We start from the raw sequence: 8,002 nt of genomic DNA on the forward strand, positions 1-8,002 counted from the left end.
AGTTCAGTTCCAGTCTCATATTGAATGGGTCACTGAAAATGCGTTAAGAATGTGGTTGATAAGGCGCTGAAATTATTGAACAAAGCTCATAGTAGTTCAATATACAATTTTGTTGTCGTACCGGTAAGTGTGCATTGGAAAAGATGTAAATGGATAAAGTCATCATTTAGAGTGTTGGAAGAACACCATAAATGATAAGTCATAACATATATAAATGGGTCTTCTTAAGGATTTCCATTAAACTTAGGGATATCACTAGGCAATTTTGTAGGAATAATTGGCCACCAAGGAGAATGGAAAATGGGATCATTTGTAAGTCAAGTTAGATCTAGCAATTCAAGAGTTGATAAAAATGGAAACTTCCTATTGAAGTCAGGTGGAGGATACCCTGGGTAAGATGGGATGGTCTGAGCAACAGGTATCTGCGCTCTGGGATAGAGAGGATTTTGATAACTTGGATACACATAACCTCACTGCCTAGCTACATGATAACCTTGTAAATGTTGAAATGGATGGGTTTGGATTTGTTGTCCTTGGTAAGGCATTTGAGGGATACCTTGATACGGTTTCCCTATGGGATTTTGCATCATCCCAACATAAGGTTGGCTAGGTTGTGTCTGCGCCATACCATATATAGGTTGACCCACTTGGATTTGAGGAATAGCCTGACCAAGCGGTGGGGACTGTAAGATACTTTGAAGAGGTTAGGTAAATGGAGTATGGGAGGCTCTAGATACCGACCAAAGACGCGACCTGCAAAGGTTGACTTACATTAACTTGAGCTTGAACAGGTTGAGCTGTAGATTGATAAGTAGGAATATGAGATGTAGATGGAATAGGTTGAGAGATTTGAACTGGATTCACAACCGAGCCAAGTTGTACGGGAAATGTAGGTTGCAAAGAATTAACAGCCATTCCTGGATGTGGAGGACTTGAACAACACTGAGCACTAACTTGCAATGTTTAATGAAGAGATGGGAATATTCTGACAACAGGTTGCCCCTCTGTCGGAAAAGGAGGGGAATATGAATGAAATTACCCTCCAAGAGGAGGGTTCCGAATATGAGGTGGATTGGGTTGTTCTAGGTGTCCATACCCACTTACATAAGGACCAGATTGCTACTCAATTATAGGTTGAGGTGGAGGAGAAAGAGCAAATTGTTTATCTCTCATCAAAGAAGTGTCATATAGGATTCCAAAAGAGGATGACATGGAAGAAGTTCGTGGACTGGATGGTGTGCCAAAAAGGTACCAAATAATAATTGGTAACCAGGCGGGACAGACGGGCCACCATAGAAATGTGTTTCTGGCGATGTTGCAAACATGAATGATGCTACAACATGGGTAGTCTCGGTCATACTGATATATGTAGGCTGAGAAACCATAGCGGACTCAATCATGGTTAACTCTCCCAAAGAAGATTGTCGAGGAAAATTCAAGGGTGGGTGGAAAGGAGATGAATCAGATAAAGGAGCTTGGGATGGAGTATGAGGAGAAGGAAAAGAATGGTCTTGGTAAAGAGGAGTTCCCCTCAAATGGATAGGAGAGGATGATTGAGGCTCTTCTTTAGGAATATCCTCAAAGCTCACAAGAATAGGTGGAAGTGGTTCACCATCAGGTCCAAGACATATAGGTTGTGGTCGGTGTTGAGCCAAAGGAAGAGAAGAAGAAGGTCCTGAAGTAACAAGTGTAGTTAACTTAGGTGTCTTAGGTTGTATAACCTCAAGTAATAAAATCTCAGGTCCTTTTATTTCGATTGTGTCAAAATAACTAACAAATGAAGAAGTAATCTCGGGTTCAGTACTCATAGGAAGAGAGGATTCTCGTGGAACAATTTCATATGGGGGACCAGAAGGAGTAGATCCTGAAGTACTAGATTCAGTAGTCTACATCTTTTTGTTCTTCTCACGACGTACAGGATTTTCCTCAGGAGGAAGAGGATGCAATATTTTCATCCTACGCGAACAACGGGTTTGAGGGGGTCGTTCTTCCACGTTGTTTTAATAAATTTTAAAAATTAAAAACAAAAATGAATCAAAAGAGGGTAATCTAAGCAAAAAGGTTTACCAAGTAACTGTAAACTGCAATATACCGCCTTGGAGAACCAAGGATTTACGTACGTGCAGGCAATCTCCCTTAATGTTGTGTTAGGTGTATCATAGTATACAAGGCCACTGACTCGGTTACCTAAGGTAAGGATAGCGACCTAGTGTGGACTTCCAAAATATACCTGAAGGTACGTGGAAGTGCAGCGTGTGTTAGTGTTGTCTAATGTGTAACCGTACGATGAGAGCGTTCCCATATACTTTTCATGCACGGAGCGCCATCCAATATACCCAAAAGTACATGGAGAATGGTCTAATACACTTACGTACGTAGAATGAGATATCACCACCATAACAACAGCTCCTATATTTATAAACGTCAGAACACGTCTCTAGCCTAGACTCTAGATATTTGCGTTAATGTTTCAAATACTCCTTAAGATTGATTCAATAAATTTTAGAGTTTATCTTGAATTATGTTTCAATTTTCAAGGCCCATCGTGAATTTCACCTGAATATCCTAAGAGTGCAATCTAGAAGGATAATATAAATTTATTTATTTTTCAATGAAAATCTATGTACAGGAGGGAAGAGGACAAAGCATAATGAAACATGCAAAATGCAGCAAACAAAATTTGTTAAATCAATTCCCCTAATTCAATTGTTCCAATTTTCAATTTCACACACAAAACCCTAAATGTAATGCAAAATGCAAAATGATGAGATTTTTCTTTTTGATCCTCTTAATTTCCAAATGAAATTAAAACTAAGATGTTTGCTAAATCACTAATAAGAGAAACAATGCAGAATGATCATTGTAATATCAATGCTTTCAAGCAATCAATGATCAAACAAAAGTTCGCCAATGACCTAATTGACAAGAACAAATCAAAATCTAAACAAATTATTATTAAAGACTATTAAAACCAAAATCAAACAAAGTGAATGCTTTTTAGATACCAAGACATACTTAGTGATAGAAGGAAAACCAGCGAGAACAAAGCATATCAGAGAGCAAGGAAAAAGAGGCAATTGTTTGCATCTTACGGGGATGAGCACCAGTGCTCTGCAACGCAGGTGCAGAGAAGGAGTAGGTGCGTTGGAGCACTATGTCTCGAGACTAGGGGGTGCACTAAAGCAAATCCAACCAAATTACAACACAAAAAAAAACCAAATCAAGCTGAAAGAAAGGTTTTCTTAAGATTAATCAAGGTTTGAGTGAGGCAATCAAGGTCAGTTCAAGAGGTGTAAAAGGTGCTAAGGTCAAGGAAACCACTAAGGGAATAAAATGTTCCCCAGCGGGGTCGTCAATTTGTTATGTCGAATTTACGATTGTATAAAAAAAGTAATTTCCCTAGACCTAGTGGACTAGTATAGAACAACAAAAAGCAAAGAATATAGAGTTTCCTTAGATAAATTAAAGAATGGGAAAGAAGCCTGCGTGGAATCTGTCACAAGATTTACTTTCCTCCTTGCTTGTAAGCTCCAATCATAGCTCTGATTCCTATAATTAGAACATGCACATACAACTAAAACAAGCCAAGGATCCACAACATCTATGCAACATAATTCAATTACTCTATTTAATGAATCAACAAGGCATTGAAATAAATGAGTGCAAACATGAAACAACATATATAGGAAAACAAGATACTCTTTGTATTGATATAAATAGGAGAGAGTTTACAACCAAGAATAGTAGTTGATCTTGTGGAGATCTCCCCAAGTTGACTTGTCATTCCTTGTCATAAAACACACCTCATGTCACCCTAATGCATAAAGATGATGACACCTTTAGATTCAATACAACAGCATGAGGGCATAATCAGTGTCAAAAATCCAACCCTGATGTTATGGATGGCAATGAATTTATATGAGAAGGATCGCAGTTTAGGATTTACCATAATGAGCTTAAGATACACTTATGATGGGAGGATGAGCTCAAGGGATAAGAGGTGAAGTCTCCAAGGTAGGATCAGATAGGTCTCGAGCTTCTTATCCAAGGTAAATGATTAAAACAACCCCTGGAAGCTTTTGGAAGAGGAAGCTTCAGAAATATTTTTAATTTTCCCAAATTTCTAGAATCAGCGCACCCCCATCAAGGAGGAACTAGTGCTGACCAGCAATGGTGCAAAAGGGAGCAACTAGCATTGAACGTAGGTGGCTAAAGGGGCAGTGTGTGTTGGAGGCTAAAAACACTGATTTCAAGCAGTTGATCCTAGAATCTCAAACTTTGTGGAAAGGTCATGCTTAGGGATTTGTGTAGAGATGATGACAACATGTTCACGGATGTGCATTGATCCAATTTGCAGGCCTATTGACCAGAAGTGAAAAAATGGCCTATAACATGGGGTGTTTGGTTGGGAAGGAATAATATGATCTTACATGACAAAGAATTGTGTCATGATCGTCTTCTACCACATCCTTGTTATTTACAACCTAGTCCCTACTGAAGTTACTACAAACAGGGTGTGAGTAGTTACAGAAGAATAGGTGGATAGAACCCGCCCTTGGGCTTTACTTTGATGGTTCCTCCCAAGACAAAGGTCTATGTGGAGGTGGGGCTATTTTGTATATAAATTAAAATCATTTCTACAAACTCAAAAGTGGATTGGGTCACAGATCCAATAATTATGTTGAGCTCTTGAATCTGAAATCACTTATGTTGTTTGCTTCTGAGAAGGGGTGTTGGCAGTTGCAGGTCTTTGTTGATTCCCGTGTGATTATCAATCGGTTCAATGAAAACTTTGCATGTCACATGCACACACTCAGGCCTATTCTGGAAGAATTTTTACTAATAAAAAGAAATTTGTCATATTTCATGTCAACACATTTATAGGGAAAGAATTGAAATTGTTGATGCACTTTCAAAGGCAGGCAGACGAGAAGCTTGGGTTGCATGATAGATTTCAGCACAGGAGGGCAATGAACACTATGAGTAGTTTCACAGATCATTCATAGAAGAACTACAAGCGGCAAGAATCATAGTTTGAAGACACTTACACAACTCAATTTTTTATGTGTTTTGGCATGCAGAAAAATGTTTTTATTTGATATATTCATCTCAATTGTTGCTACTATAAGAAGACCTCTTAATTCTGTGTTTAAAATTTTTTTGTATACAAAATGGTTATCGACATGATCCTTATATTTTACTCATGATGTGTACTATTGTTTTGGCTTGTTGGTCTTGAACCATGACTCTGGTTATGATCTTACGTATTGATTGTTACCAAAACAATGTTTTTTATATGCCAATATCTTCAGCGTGTAATTTTCATGTTACTTAATGGAAATTACGATTTTTCCTTGGGGAAAAAATGAGGACTCCCTAATTTCATAATTAAATACATAAGCTAAAATAAGACCATAATAAGTTGACTTTATTTTGATGTATATTTTCTAGTTAAATATCAAATGTGACCATTAACTATATAATATGATAAAATATGGAAAATATTATGCCACTCAAGAAGGAAATTGAGTGCACGTTACACTCTTCTCATCCCACTTGGGTCAAAACAAATAGGGTTCTCACCATTGCTACTCTTAAGCCAGCGTGTTCTCCACCCCTTCTGTAGCAAGGATTTCCACCTCTATTGTGCCCTCCTCCATTCATTTTGCAGCAATGGCTACTATCATCACCATGACTTCCTCTAGGCCCTCTACATCAACAAAATCATTTCACTTCTTGCACTACATCATCCCTCAAATATCCTTCTAATCCCATTGGCATAACAAATCCACAGGCTACCATAACTGTAGATTTTAACTTCAATTTCACCCTCAAATTCTTTAAGGATGCCCTAGCCTTCAACTCACTTTGACATCCTAATGCTCTCCTTGGCAATAAGTTTATATGTGCAATGAGGCTCCAATGCCCTTCATTGCAATAATCATTTAGGTTATTATTAAAACAAACTCTTTTTTCATGGCACATTAATTCACAGATTCAATGTAATCTAACAAAAGTTAGTTGACCACCATACTGGGATGGGATTCCAAACCTTGGTAGGCCAAAAATCCAAGACAAGGCATATATATATATATATATATATGATTTGCCAAAAATCGAAGACAATGCAAGTGTTTGATTTTATCAAATTCATGGCCTTCGTCTTTGGCACCCTTAACTCTAAAGTAGTGTTGCATGAGCCCCTAGCTTGAAATATTTGCTTATTCTTAGACTCTCTCTACAAAGCCAATACGAGTAAGGCTTCCCAACCTTCCTCACAAATGTGGGAGCTTTGGTTCTTTGAAAGAGGTTGGAAATTCCCTAGATAAATTTCATTTCAAGGGTTAAAGAATGATGATGTTTCACCCCTCATGTATATATGTGTGGAAATGGACTTGTAATGTGTCTTCAATGAAAACAAATCATGTAGTCACGTAGACTTTACCACTGAATTATGAGCAAAACACATTTCATTGTAGATTATGTTTTGGCATTAAGTTCGTCGTTGTATCACATTGTCAAAAAAAAAAAAACTTGCACAACCCATGAAGTTTGAACTAAAAAATAAAAAAACTTGGTGTATGGGGGAACTAAACACTATCTATTAAGCAAAGAAGAGAATGTGCCAAATCTCGAGAGACCTAGAAACTCTAACAACCTCTAAAATCAAGCCACAAAATCCATTGCAACAAGTCACAAAGGAGAAAATTATCCATCTCCACTATCAAGAACATTTTTCATTCTATGACATTCTTGATACTATATGGAAGCATTTGGAGACAACACATTCTCATCCAATCGATCTACAACAAGACAAAAGAAACCCCCTATTCTACCCACACACCAAGGTCGAAATCAAGCAACCCCAACCCAACCCAAAGCAACCTCACAACCCCAACCCCCAAGAGAGTTGCGCAGAGGTTGAAAAATAAAGTGTTAATCTCTTCCATGTTAATCTCTTCCATGACCCACCAAGGAAGAAAGTAACATTAAAAAGGAGCCCTTAATAAGCACCATGGGTGTCAACCTAGGATATGACAACACAGAGCCCCAAGACATTGTAATAGAAAAAGGTTACAACGAAGAAAATGCAACAAGTCATACTTTCGATGTTATACAACAACATGAATGCATATTGCTTTTGTGAACAACTTTATAGTCCATTTGTAAAAATTTATCCATGTTCTTCAAGAAATGCAAGGCCTCTAGGAAGAAAAGGAAAGTTGAGTCCCCAAAAATTCTCCCAGCCTTTTCAATGGGATAATACCCAAATAGTTAATATCTTCTCAATTTTTGTAAATATTTATGGCATGGTAAAACCGCAAACATTTTAATATCATACTAATTTTTTAGGTTAGAAAACCCACATACTAGAATACTTCGAAGTAGTTGTATTCAAAAATACCAAGAAGAGAATTACTCGAATGACCCAAACAGCCCAATAAACCGCAAGCAATTGCTACAAGGAAAATTTCAATTTGAGGAATTTCACTAATTGTAATAATGTGTTTGACAGTTGAGAGTTAGGAAAATAGAGTTATAGAAAGATATAATTGACAACACAAGAATGGCTTTGCCTTTCAAGCATGTCTCCTTCGTTCAAGAGGAAGTGGAAAGAATTTTGGGGAATGTTTAAAAAAAAAGGAAATCTTGTGTTTGGTATTTTGGTTAATGTTTGAATGATAAGGGGTGTTTATATGAAGCAAATGTGTAATTCCCTTTGTGTTTAACATGGAGTTCATACAAAGACAGGAAGGAAATGGACTTCGAGCAGGGCTTCTTTATTGCGACAACTAGGGTTCAACCATAGTCAAGTTGCCTCTCCTCTTTCTCTCTCAAAATTTTGCAAATGGTGGACTCCTCTTCCATTGCAATATTGGTTCTCCCCTCTCTATCCGTCGAAGGCCCTGGTTTATTCTCATATTTTTCGGCATCCATGGCAATGGGAAGCTCAAATCAACCGCATTTTCGCCCTCTGTTGTGAACTTGTCTTCTACCTTGA

Source organism: Pinus tabuliformis, chromosome J (assembly GCF_031772625.1).
Source record: "Pinus tabuliformis cultivar Carrire ecotype Pingquan chromosome J, CPIR1, whole genome shotgun sequence".
Classification (NCBI taxonomy): domain Eukaryota; kingdom Viridiplantae; phylum Streptophyta; class Pinopsida; order Pinales; family Pinaceae; genus Pinus; species Pinus tabuliformis.